Genomic DNA, 14099 nt, shown 5'->3' with positions numbered 1-14099 from the left:
ACCCTGGTCCGAGATAATCTCCTGGGGAAATCCAACCCGTGAGAAAACCTGGAGCAGGGCGGCCGCCACCGTCTCTACCAGTATGTTAGGTAAAGCAACCGTCTCTGGATACCGTGTAGACAAGGAAAATGGTGTGCACTCAGGTCAGGGACAAGGAGGTGCTGGTAAACTGACCGTGAGGTCAAGTCAATCATTCAAAAAAGATTACCGCACACTCAAGACTGGTAAGATGCAAAAGGTGTATGCCAATTTTATTGAAGAAAACAAAACAAAAAAGAAGTGGTTGCCACATTCATATTCATTTGAAATAGACAAAAAACCCGACGTTTCAACCCTCCCGGGCCTTACTCATGGGGTTACTGAAAAGCAAAAGAAACTGTATAAGACAATGTTTTACATAGGGCAACATTATAGAAAGAAAAAAAGGGGGGGGGGGGAGAAAATTACAAGAGGAGAACAAAACAAGAAAACAAAACAGTACATGCAATAATAAAACACCAATAAGAGAACGAGAAGAACTATGATGTACAAAGCAACCTAGAAGGCGAGGTAGTATGGTCAGGAACAACAAAAGGTTCTAGTAACAGGGTATAATAATAAACAAGGTATAATAATAGAGAAGCATGGTAATGAACTGTACAGTGTATTACCTCAAGTCCTTTGACATAGATGCATAATAGTGGCAGTGGTAGGGGGTGTACGACCGATCCCTTGTTAAGGCACAACCTGTCATAGTGGCAAGATGACATAATAATTAAATAGGGATGAAGAGTAGGGAATGTCGATAGAGCCTAACGGAGGAGGGTGGGATCCAGACACGTGTATCCAGTGTGGCATATATTAGAGAGTAGTGTCAGGTTATAGAGATAGGAGAGGAATAAAAATGCTATGGGGGCCCAAAAGGGCAGATAGGAGATAATGGAGTTAGTCCAGCCATAGAACTGATAGGTGTAGGGTACTGGGATAAAGTACCATAAAGGGGAACCACAAGAGCATTTGAAACTAGCAACACACGGGACAGAGTAAACTTATGCTGTACCTTATAATAAAGCCAGTCCGGGCAGAAGTGTCCCGGGAGCACAGAATCTGGGTGGTGAGGGCCGTTAGACACCTAGTGGGTCTGTAAAAATAGGTACAGGTACGAGGGGTCAGAGGATGATATCAGGAAAAAAGTGGCCATAAATGGCCAGAGAAGAGGCGGCATATGTATACCTGAAAAGTGTCCCTGGGAGGATTAGCGGCGCATCCCGCGCCTTGCTGCGATGTCCTGGGGGGAGACCTGGAAAGTGAGAGTGGCTGGGGCTGCCGCCCTCAAAAAGCCGGACAGGAAGTACCGGACTGGAAGTGACATCAGAGCCACGCCTCCGCACTGAGCTCTGTGTGAGAGTATGGGCAAGAAGTTGCCCTTGAGTGGGAGTGGCTAAGCGCTTCTGAGTGTGTAAGGGGAAGGGGGTGGATATGGGAGCATTGTCCTGGTAATGGATGCTAGCAATGTAATTAACCTGTGGTGAACTGCAGGGCTCGCTGTAGGAAGATGGAAGTTGGTAAAGGGAGGGGGGGCAAAAAAGACTAGTTATATGTTGCGGCAGAAAACAAATAGTAGCTGAGATGGATACGAGGGGATAAAAAATAAATAATAAATAAGCAAGGAGGGAAAAAAAAAAAAATCCTGAAAAAAACATGAAAACATGGGTGAAGATAGCAAGGTAAAAATAAAAACCAATAAAAAATACCAACAATTGGGGCAAAGATGAATGAAAATAAATACCAAAAAATGGAAAAAGGAAAATAAGTAAATGAGCCAAAATAGAAGAATAAAAATTGAAATGAAAAGGAAAAAATAAGAATAAATATAAAAAAAAAAATTAATAAATAAATAATAAAATAAAAATAATAAAGGATAAATAGGAAAAATGCTCAAAAAAAGAAAAAAATATAAATGAAGATCAAAAATTGATGAAAATCAAAAATCTAGAACTATGCGCTAGATAACTCACCTACTGGATGGTGGACTCAACGTGTCTGGAAGGTAAAGAATTAGAGAATTAGCATAGTGTTATAGTAACCAATCAATTTCTCTGTTGAGGCCTTTGGGACTTAGGGTCTCTAGTTTGTGGATCCAATAAGTCTCTCTCATTTTGAGCTGTCTAATGTGGTTACCACCTCTCCTGGGTCTAGGGACCTGCTCGATGACCTGGTATTTAAGCTGCGCCACCGTGTGTCGACATTTGATAAAATGATCAGGGATCGGTAACCAAGTTTTGCTGCAGCAAATGGTCGATTTGTGGCTTGCTATACGATCTTTTATGTGCTGGGTGGTCTCTCCTACGTACATGAGTCCACATGGGCACTTTATAACGTAAACAACAAAGTTAGAGTTGCACGTATAGTAGCCACGGATCGGGAAGGTCTTACCTGTCCTGGGGTGTGTTATGCTGTCCGACTTGATGACATTAGAACAGGAGGCGCAATTGAGACAAGGAAATGTCCCTAAACGATGTGGAGCTAGTACAGTCTGGTTAGTTGTAGGGCATAGGCTGCCTACGTCTGCCCGAACCAGTTTATCCTTAATATTGGGGGCTCTCCTATTACACATAAGAGGTGGTGAGGAAAAGCTGGTGATGTTGGGGTAGGCCTTACCCAGGAGAGGCCAATGCTTGTTAATAACTCTCTCGATTTTGGGCATAAACGGGTGAAATGTGTGGACAAATGGAACCCTGTTCTCATTGGTATTGACTAGAGGTGGTGGTGGAGGTTGTAGAATCCGGACTTTTTCTTGGTCAAGTAGACGTTGCGGGTAATTTCTCTCCCTAAACTTTTGGGACATGTTTTCTAGGCGTGTGGGGAGTATTTCTGGGTCAGAGACAATCCTAGCCACCCTGGTGAATTGTGAGCGGGGAAGGCTATTACGTGTTGCCTTTGGATGGCTACTAGAGAAGTGTAGAAGACTATTGCAGTCTGTAGGCTTGCAAAAGAGATCAGTAGATAGACGGCCCTGATCATCCTTTCGGACAAGGGTGTCCAGAAAGGAGATTTGGTTGGAGTCATGGTGCATAGTGAACTGAAGCTCAGGGTAGATGGAATTGAGGGTCTGATGGAATGCCCGTAATGTATCGGTGGACCCTGTCCAGATGAAGAAGATATCATCTATGTAGCGTAAATAGCAGTTAGCGTGTTCCTTATATCTGGCATCAGTGTAGACGAAACTCTCCTCAAATGAATTCATGTACGCATTAGCGTACGCCGGTGCGACGTTCGAGCCCATCGCGGTCCCCTGGCATTGTACGTAATAGGTATCCTCATAGAGGAAGTAGTTCTCGTAAAGAACCAATCTCAATAAGTCTATGCATAGATTTATATAGGAGGTGGATTTACCAGAGTTCTCTAGTAGTGATCTGGATGCCGCAATGCCTTTCTCATGGCTGATGGATGTGTAGAGACTATTTACGTCCATAGTCACAAGGAGACTATCTGGAGGTATGTTGCCATGTTGTCTTAACACTCTGAGGAAATGGCCCGTGTCTAATATAAAGGACTTGTTACTTTTGATGAGTGGGGTCAGGATTTTCTCCAGGAAGACTGATAAGGGTGATAATATAGAGTCGGTGGATGCCACTATGGGGCGACCGGGGGGATTTGTTAGGGACTTATGGATTTTCGGTAGTATATAGAAGTCCGGGGTGGTTGGATGGGGGTTGGAGAGGAATTTGGCTGTGTGGCATAATCTACCACTGTCAATATATACCTTTTCCCTGACGGACTGGGTTTGGCTAACGGCCCTATCAGATCGACCGCTACTCGGCTAAATGGTTCCTCCACAATGGGGTGGGGGCGTAATTTGGCCTTGCATCGATCCCCCCTTTTGCCAATGCACTGGTAACTGTCACAGGTCTGGCAGTACTGACGAACATCATAGGTTACCCCCGGCCAAAAGAAATTTTGTGTCAGACGATGCCTGGTGCGACTGACACCGAAGTGCAAGGCCAAGGGTATGTGATGAGAGATTTGCAGTAACTCCTGCCTATACTTCTTGGGAACTACCAGCTGTCGTTTTATAGTGGGGCTCGTCCCTGTGTGGTGCTGCTCTGTGATCCGGTAGAGGAGTCCCTGCTTCCATACAAACTGTTCCCCTTCCAGTACCCCTCTCCTCTCCTGTGCCTTCCCACGATATCCCTCCAATGAAGGATCCTCAAGTAACTCCCTCTTAAATTCATCTGGGGTGGCCCGAGAAATGTGTCTGGCTATGGGAATACGTGTAGGGCTGGGATGTCTTACCTGGGTGTTATGTTTGCTAATGACAGGTGTTATGAAGGCAATCCAGAAACACAGTGTGCTTAGCGATCAGAGCGCACACAGTGATCTGACAAATACCCAAAAATACAAGAACGAGCTCTGAGACGTGGAAACTCTGTAGACTGCACACCTGATCCTATCCTAAACACAACTAAAAGCGGCTGTGGATTGTGCCTAACAACTACCTAGGCAACTCGGCACAGCCTAAGAAACTAGCTAGCCTGAAGATAGAAAAATAGGCCTGACTTGCCCCAGAGAAATTCCCCAAAGGAAAAGGCAGCCCCCCCCACATATAATGACTGTGAGTAAGATGAAAAGACAAAACGTAGGGATGAAATAGATTCAGCAAAGTGGGGCCCGATATTCTAGGACAGAGCGAGGACAGTAAAGCGAACTTTGCAGTCTACAAAAAACCCTAAAGCAAAACCACGCAAAGGGGGCAAAAAAAAACCACCGTGCCGAACTAACGGCACGGCGGTACACCCTTTGCGTCTCAGAGCTTCCAGCAAAACAAAAGACAAGCTGGACAGAAAAAAAGCAACAAAAAAGCAAAAAGCACTTAGCTATACAGAGCAGCAGGTCACAGGAACAATCAGGAGAAGCTCAGATCCAACACTGAAACATTGACAAGGAGCAAGGATAGCAGCATCAGGCGGAGTTAAGTAATGAAGCAGTTAACGAGCTCACCAGAACACCTGAGGGAGGAAGCTCAGAAGCTGCAGTACCACTTGTGACCACAGGAGTGAATTCAGCCACAGAATTCACAACACCTGGGCCTCCTCTGAGTGTGATTCCGCCTCTGCAGCTCGAGCTTGTCTCCAGGTGGTCACAGGATATGTCTCAGCAAGAGGGGCAAACGAGAAGGCAGACAACATGGGCCCTAAGTCATTTCCCAGCAAGATGTCTGCAGGCAAATCCTCCATCAAGTCGACCTCAACAAGGCCATCCCCGACTCCCCAGTTCAGGTGAATCCTGGCAGTGGGCAGTCGATGTATAGCTCCCCCTGCTACACGGACTGCCACTGTCCGGTCCGTCTTCTCTTGGTCCCGAATGAGATGAGGCTTCACAAGGGTCAAAGTTGCCCTGGAATCTCTTAGTCCCTGCATACGTTTCCCATTAACCCACACGACCTGTCGATGCTGTTGTCGATTATCTGCCCGGGCTGCCTGCACGGGATCCACTTCAGGCAGCACTTCCTCCATCTCTTCCACCCTTTGGTTAGTCGTAGCCCCCAATGCCGGGTCAACTTCACCTTGGTAGCAGTGTACAGCAGCCCGGCTGAAGGTAGCTGTTCCCGCCTTTGGCCACTGGGTATGCTGAGTCCAGTTGGGACATTGTCTTTGCAGGTGGCCCAGCTGACGGCAGGTGTGGCATCGCGCCCCAGGAGGACTGTGGTAGGCCGGGTTTCTAGCTGGTCCCCCTACAATCTTCGGTGGTTTGGGGCCCTCCAGGTCCATGGGCGGGCCCCTAGTGACCATCTTTGATCCGGACAACTGAGGCCTCCTGTCATCATGATGTTCATCAGCCAGATGAGCGGCTTCCTCAAGAGTCGTTGGCCGCCTGTCCTGAAGCCATTCCTGTGTCTCAGGGGTTAGTCCATTAAAGAATCATTCTAACAAGAAGAGCTGGAGGACGTCCTCCTTAGTGGTTGCTTGGCTCCCTTGTACCCACTGTAGCAGTGACCCCCGTAATTTACAGGCCCATTCAGCGTGGGTATCGGTTACGCGTTTTATAAGTCCGCGGAACTTTGGGCGGTATGCCTCTGGTGTCAGCGCATACCGGGCTAAGATCACTTCTTTGATCCGCTCATAGTCCATACAGTCCTCATCAGGTACCGTGCGATAGGCGTCCGCTGCCCGGCCTGTCAGCTTGCTGGTAAGAATCTGAACCCGTTCCTCCGGCTTCACTTGATGAAGGGCACACTGCCGCTCAAAGTCCTGCAGAAAGCCATCAATGTCTTCCTCTGCCTCCCCCAACTGTTGTAAGGCATTATTCTGGATCTTTTTGTGGCTTACTGTTGAAGGTACCTGGTCGAAGGCCAGAGCTCCCCCTGCTCGCTGACTCTCCTGTCTCCGCTCTGCCATCTCCATCTTGGCTAGCTCTATCCTGGTCCGATCGGCCGTCTTTTCCTTCAGATCAGTACGCACATCAGCCATCACCTCTCGTATGATCTCTACTGCAGGGTTTGGGCCATAGAACGCCAGTCTGTTCTTTACCTCTCTCTGGAATTCAGTCTCCTCCATGTTCACATTGGGGGGCGCTGCACGGTCGTGTTCCATGATGGCTGCTATCAACTCCGCTTTTGTTTTGTTGCTGGCGATCAACCCTCGGGCTTCCACCAGATCTTTTAACGTAGTCCTCTTTAACTTCTGGTAGTTGTTTTCCATTCATTCCTTTTACTCCTGTAGAAGGGGTATCATATCCCGCTGTCTGCCACCAGTGTAACGGGGTCTACTGTGCTGGAGTACCTCTTTCAGTACCACCCCGTGTTTCCGGAGGTCCACTCTGCTTTGGCTGGAGTCTGAATGAAGGATGCTAGCTGGAATTGCTAGGTTACATGGGCACATATAAAAGATCACTGCTTCTCCACGTATTTCCAGTCTGACAACACTTTACTCACAGGACACAGAATATATCACACAGATACAGAGGGCAGGCCAATAGAAAAGCGCCAGGCCAGACATACATTACAATAGCCGCAGGTGGCCGGAACCTGCCGATATTTACTGTGGGAATTACAAAGGTGGGGGCGGACAAAAGGGGAATATCGTGCCCACTCTGCCCAGGGGCGCAGCCTGTGGGCTGATGCATTAGGGACATGCATCTCACATGGAACCTATTATACATACATATAACTGCACAACATATTCTGGGTGCTGAGTGGTTCGGTAACACGTAACACCCCTAAATATAACATTTTATAACAACCCCACAATCTGTGACTCTTCAGGGTAAATCGCTCTCTCACCATTGGATTACAGCTGATACTATGGAGCTAAAGTGACTAAACAGACTTTCTGTCACCTCCATAAAGGGGCACTTTACTGTGTTTGTCAGAACTGTCCGAGGATTATTAGAGGTGATAGTTTCCCCCCAATTAGAAGGAACACCTGTGGACATTGGGGTCTTTACCTGCTACAGTTCTGGTGTGGACCCTCCACCTGCAGAGCTGCACTCCACATAGAGAATAATGGAGCCTCCAGCACCGACCTCCACCTGCAGAGCTGCACTCCACATAGAGAATAATGGAGCCTCCAGCACCGACCTCCACCTGCAGAGCTGCACTCCACATAGAGAATAATGGAGCCTCCAGCACCGACCTCCACCCGCAGAGCCGCATTCAACATAGAGAATAATGGGGTCTCCAGCACCGACCTCCACCCGCAGAGCCGCACTCCACATAGAGAATAATGGAGCCTCCAGCACCGACCTCCACCTGCACTCCACATAGAGAATAATGGAGCCTCCAGCACCGACCTCCACCTGCAGAGCCGCACTCCACATAGAGAATAATGGAGCCTCCAGCACCGACCTCCACCTGCACTCCACATAGAGAATAATGGAGCCTCCAGCACCGACCTCCACCCGCAGAGCCGCACTCTACATAAGGAATAATGGAGCCTCCAGCACCGACCTCCACCGCAGAGCGGCACTCCACATAGAGAATAATGGAGCCTCCAGCACCAACCTGCACCCGCAGAGCCGCATTCAACATAGAGAATAATGGAGCCTCCAGCACCAACCTCCACCCGCAGAGCCGCACTCCACATAGAGAATAATGGAGCCTCCAGCACCGACCTCCACCGCAGAGCGGCACTCCACATAGAGAATAATGGAGCCTCCAGCACCGACCTCCACCCGCAGAGCCGCACTCCACATAGAGAATAATGGGGCCTCCAGCACCGACCTCCACCCGCAGAGCCGCGCTCCACATAGAGAATAATGGAGCCTCCAGCACCGACCTCCACCCGCAGAGCCGCACTCCACATAGAGAATAATGGAGCCTCCACCAACGACCTCCACCCGCAGAGCCACACTCCACATACAGAATAATGGAGCCTCCAGCACCGACCTCCACCCGCAGAGCCGCACTACACATAGAGAATAATGGAGCCTCCAGCACCGACCTCCACCGCAGAGCCACACTCCACATAGAGAATAATGGAGCCTCCACCCGCAGAGCCGCACTCCACATAGAGAATAATGGAGCCTCCAGCACCGACCTCCACCCACAGAGCCACACTCCACATAGAGAATAATGGAGCCTCCAGCACCGACCTCCACCCGCAGAGCCGCACTCCACATAGAGAATAATGGAGCCACCAGCACTGACCTCCACCCGCAGAGCCGCACTCCACATAGAGAATAATGGAGCCTCCAGCACCGACCTCCACCGCAGAGCCACACTCCACATAGAGAATAATGGAGCCTCCAGCACCGACCTCCACCACAGAGCCGCACTCCACATAGAGAATAATGGAGCCTCCAGCACCGACCTCCACCCGCAGAGCCGCACTCCACATAGAGAATAATGGGGCCTCCAGCACCGACCTCCACCACAGAGCCGCACTCCACATAGAGAATAATGGAGCCTCCAGCACCGACCTCCACCACAGAGCCGCACTCCACATAGAGAATAATGGGGCCTCCAGCACCGACCTCCACCACAGAGCCGCACTCCACATAGAGAATAATGGAGCCTCCAGCACCGACCTCCACCTGCACTCCACATAGAGAATAATGGAGCCTCCAGCACCGACCTCCACCCGCAGAGCCGCACTCCACATAGAGAATAATGAAGCCTCCAGCACCTACCTCCACCCGCAGAGCCGCACTCCACATAGAGAATAATGGAGCCTCCAGCACCGACCTCCACCCACAGAGCCGCACTCCACAGAGAATAATGGAGCCTCCAGCACCGACCTCCACCCGCAGAGCCGCACTCCACATAGAGAATAATGGAGCCTCCAGCACCGACCTCCACCTGCACTCCACATAGAGAATAATGGGGCCTGCAGCACCGACCTCCACCCGTAGAGCCGCACTCCACATAGAGAATAATGGAGCCTCCAGCACCGACCTCCACCTGCAGAGCCGCACTCCACATAGAGAATAATGGAGCCTCCAGCACCGACCTCCACCCGCAGAGCCGCACTCCACATAGAGGATAATGGAGCCTCCAGCACCGACCTCCACCCGCAGAGCAGCACTCCACATAGAGAATAATGGAGCCTCCAGCACCAACCTCCACCCGCAGAGCAGCACTCCACATAGAGAATAATGGAGCCTCCAGCACTGACCTCCACCCGCAGAGCCGCACTCCACATAGAGAATAATGGAACCTCCAGCACAGACCTCCACCCGCAGAGCCGCACTCCACATAGAGAATAATGGAGCCTCCAGCACCAACCTCCACCCGCAGAGCCGCACTCCACATAGAGAATAATGGAGCCTCCAGCACCGACCTCCACCGCAGAGCGGCACTCCACATAGAGAATAATGGAGCCTCCAGCACCGACCTCCACCCGCAGAGCCGCACTCCACATAGAGAATAATGGAGCCTCCAGCACCGACCTCCACCGCAGAGCGGCACTCCACATAGAGAATAATGGGGCCTCCAGCACCGACCTCCACCTGCACTCCACATAGAGAATAATGGAGCCTCCAGCACCGACCTCCACCTGCAGAGCCGCACTCCACAAAGAGAATAATGGAGCCTTCAGCACCGACCTCCACCCGCAGAGCCGCACTCCACATAGAGAATAATGGAGCCTCCAGCACCGACCTCCACCCGCAGAGCCGCACTCCACATAGAGAATAATGGAGCCTCTAGCACCGACCTCCACCCGCAGAGCCGCACTCCACATAGAGAATAATGGGGCCTCCAGCACCTACCTCCACCCGCACTCCACATAGAGAATAATGGAGCCTCCAGCACCGACCTCCACCTGCAGAGCCGCACTCCACATAGAGAATAATGGAGCCTCCAGCACCGACCTCCACATAGAGAATAATGGAGCCTCCAGCACCGACCTCCACCTGCAGAGCCGCACTCCACATAGAGAATAATGGAGCCTCCAGCACCGACCTCCACCTGCAGAGCAGCACTCCACATAGAGAATAATGGAGCCTCCAGCACTGACCTCCACCTGCAGAGCCGCACTCCACATAGAGAATAATGGAGCCTCCAGCACCTACCTCCACCCGCACTCCACATAGAGAATAATGGAGCCTCCAGCACCGACCTCCACCTGCAGAGCCGCACTCCACATAGAGAATAATGGAGCCTCCAGCACCGACCTCCACATAGAGAATAATGGAGCCTCCAGCACCGACCTCCACCTGCAGAGCCGCACTCCACATAGAGAATAATGGAGCCTCCAGCACCGACCTCCACCTGCAGAGCAGCACTCCACATAGAGAATAATGGAGCCTCCAGCACTGACCTCCACCCGCAGAGCCGCACTCCACATAGAGAATAATGGAACCTCCAGCACAGACCTCCACCCGCAGAGCCGCACTCCACATAGAGAATAATGGAGCCTCCAGCACCGACCTCCACCGCAGAGCGGCACTCCACATAGAGAATAATGGGGCCTCCAGCACCGACCTCCACCTGCACTCCACATAGAGAATAATGGAGCCTCCAGCACCGACCTCCACCTGCAGAGCCGCACTCCACATAGAGAATAATGGAGCCTCCAGCACCGACCTCCACCCGCAGAGCAGCACTCCACATAGAGAATAATGGAGCCTCCAGCACTGACCTCCACCCGCAGAGCCGCACTCCACATAGAGAATAATGGAACCTCCAGCACAGACCTCCACCCGCAGAGCCACACTCCACATAGAGAATAATGGAGCCTCCAGCACCAACCTCCACCCGCAGAGCCGCACTCCACATAGAGAATAATGGAGCCTCCAGCACCGACCTCCACCGCAGAGCGGCACTCCACATAGAGAATAATGGAGCCTCCAGCACCGACCTCCACCCGCACTCCACATAGAGAATAATGGAGCCTCCAGCACCAACCTCCACCGCAGAGCGGCACTCCACATAGAGAATAATGGGGCCTCCAGCACCGACCTCCACCCGCAGAGCCGCACTCCACATAGAGAATAATGAAGCCTCCAGCACCTACCTCCACCCACAGAGCCGCACTCCACATAGAGAATAATGGAGCCTCCAGCACCGACCTCCACCTGCACTCCACATAGAGAATAATGGAGCCTCCAGCACCGACCTCCACCTGCAGAGCCGCACTCCACATAGAGAATAATGGAGCCTCCAGCACCGACCTCCACCTGCACTCCACATAGAGAATAATGGAGCCTCCAGCACCGACCTCCACCTGCAGAGCCGCACTCCACATAGAGAATAATGGAGCCTCCAGCACCGACCTCCACCCGCAGAGCAGCACTCCACATAGAGAATAATTGAGCCTCCAGCACTGACCTCCACCCGCAGAGCCGCACTCCACATAGAGAATAATGGAGCCTCGAGCACCGACCTCCACCCGCAGAGCCGCATTCAACATAGAGAATAATGGGGTCTCCAGCACCGACCTCCACCCGCAGAGCCACATTCAACATAGAGAATAATGGGGACTCCTGCACCGACCTCCACCCGCAGAGCAGCACTCCACATAGAGAATAATGGAGCCTCCAGCACCGACCTCCACCCGCAGAGCCGCACTCCACATAGAGAATAATGGAGCCTCCAGCACCGACCTCCACCTGCACTCCACATAGAGAATAATGGAGCCTCCAGCACCGCCCTCCACCCGCAGAGCCACACTCCACATAGAGAATAATGGAGCCTCCAGCACCGACCTCCATCCGCAGAGCCGCATTCAACATAGAGAATAATGGGGCCTTCAGCACCGACCTCCACCCGCAGAGCCGCACTCCACATAGAGAATAATGGAGCCTCCAGCACCGACCTCCACCCGCAGAGCCGCACTCCACATAGAGAATAAAGGAGCCTCCAGCACCGACCTCCACCGCAGAGCCACACTCCACATAGAGAATAATGGAGCCACCAGCACTGACCTCCACCCGCAGAGCCGCACTCCACATAGAGAATAATGGAGCCTCCAGCACCGACCTCCACCCACAGAGCCGCACTCCACATAGAGAATAATGGAGCCTCCAGCACCGACCTCCACCCACAGAGCCGCACTCCACATAGAGAATAATGGAGCCACCAGCACCGACCTCCACCCGCAGAGCCGCACTCCACATAGAGAATAATGGAGCCACCAGCACTGACCTCCACCCGCAGAGCCGCACTCCACATAGAGAATAATGGAGCCTCCACCAACGACCTCCACCCGCAGAGCCACACTCCACATACAGAATAATGGAGCCTCCAGCACCGACCTCCACCCGCAGAGCCGCACTCCACATAGAGAATAATGGAGCCTCCAGCACCGACCTCCACCGCAGAGCCACACTCCACATAGAGAATAATGGAGCCTCCACCCGCAGAGCCGCACTCCACATAGAGAATAATGGAGCCTCCAGCACCGACCTCCACCGCAGAGCCACACTCCACATAGAGAATAATGGAGCCTCCAGCACCGACCTCCACCACAGAGCCGCACTCCACATAGAGAATAATGGAGCCTCCAGCACCGACCTCCACCCGCAGAGCCGCACTCCACATAGAGAATAATGGAGCCTCCAGCACCGACCTCCACCCACAGAGCCGCACTCCACATAGAGAATAATGGAGCCTCCAGCACCGACCTCCACCGCAGAGCCACACTCCACATAGAGAATAATGGAGCCTCCAGCACCGACCTCCACCTGCACTCCACATAGAGAATAATGGGGCCTGCAGCACCGACCTCCACCCGTAGAGCCGCACTCCACATAGAGAATAATGGAGCCTCCAGCACCGACCTCCACCTGCAGAGCCGCACTCCACATAGAGAATAATGGAGCCTCCAGCACCGACCTCCACCCGCAGAGCCGCACTCCACATAGAGAATAATGGGGCCTCCAGCACCGACCTCCACCCACAGAGCCGCACTTCACATAGAGAATAATGGAGCCTCCAGCACCGACCTCCACCCGCAGAGCCGCACTCCACATAGAGAATAATGGGGCCTCCAGCACCTACCTCCACCCGCACTCCACATAGAGAATAATGGAGCCTCCAGCACCGACCTCCACCCGCAGAGCCGCACTCCACATAGAGAATAATGGAGCCTTCAGCACCGACCTCCACCCGCAGAGCCGCACTCCACATAGAGAATAATGGAGCCTCCAGCACCGACCTCCACCCGCAGAGCCGCACTCCACATAGAGAATAATGGAGCCTCCAGCACCGACCTCCACCCGCAGAGCCGCACTCCACATAGAGAATAATGTGGCCTCCAGCACCTACCTCCACCCGCACTCCACATAGAGAATAATGGAGCCTCCAGCACCGACCTCCACCTGCAGAGCCGCACTCCACATAGAGAATAATGGAGCCTCCAGCACCGACCTCCACATAGAGAATAATGGAGCCTCCAGCACCGACCTCCACCTGCAGAGCCGCACTCCACATAGAGAATAATGGAGCCTCCAGCACCGACCTCCACCTGCAGAGCAGCACTCCACATAGAGAATAATGGAGCCTCCAGCACTGACCTCCACCCGCAGAGCCGCACTCCACATAGAGAATAATGGAACCTCCAGCACAGACCTCCACCCGCAGAGCCGCACTCCACATAGAGAATAATGGAGCCTCCAGCACCGACCTCCACCCGCAGAGCCGCATTCAACATAGAGAATAATGGGGTCTCCAGCACCGA

At 52.3% G+C, this 14099-nt stretch overlaps 1 long non-coding RNA gene across 1 annotated transcript; it reads right to left on the bottom strand.

The window, feature by feature from the left end:
• Positions 1 to 223: 223 nt before the first annotated feature.
• On the bottom strand, positions 224 to 10273 carry LOC138663306 (uncharacterized). Its single transcript, XR_011318150.1, has 5 exons — positions 10189 to 10273; positions 1213 to 2022; positions 1040 to 1120; positions 651 to 726; positions 224 to 359 (listed from the first exon to the last, which is right to left on the bottom strand). It is a non-coding gene; the product is annotated as an uncharacterized lncRNA (long non-coding RNA).
• Positions 10274 to 14099: the final 3826 nt, after the last annotated feature.

This window comes from Ranitomeya imitator, chromosome 2 (assembly GCF_032444005.1).
Source record: "Ranitomeya imitator isolate aRanImi1 chromosome 2, aRanImi1.pri, whole genome shotgun sequence".
Taxonomy (NCBI): domain Eukaryota; kingdom Metazoa; phylum Chordata; class Amphibia; order Anura; family Dendrobatidae; genus Ranitomeya; species Ranitomeya imitator.
This window is presented reverse-complemented; position numbering and strand designations above follow the sequence as displayed.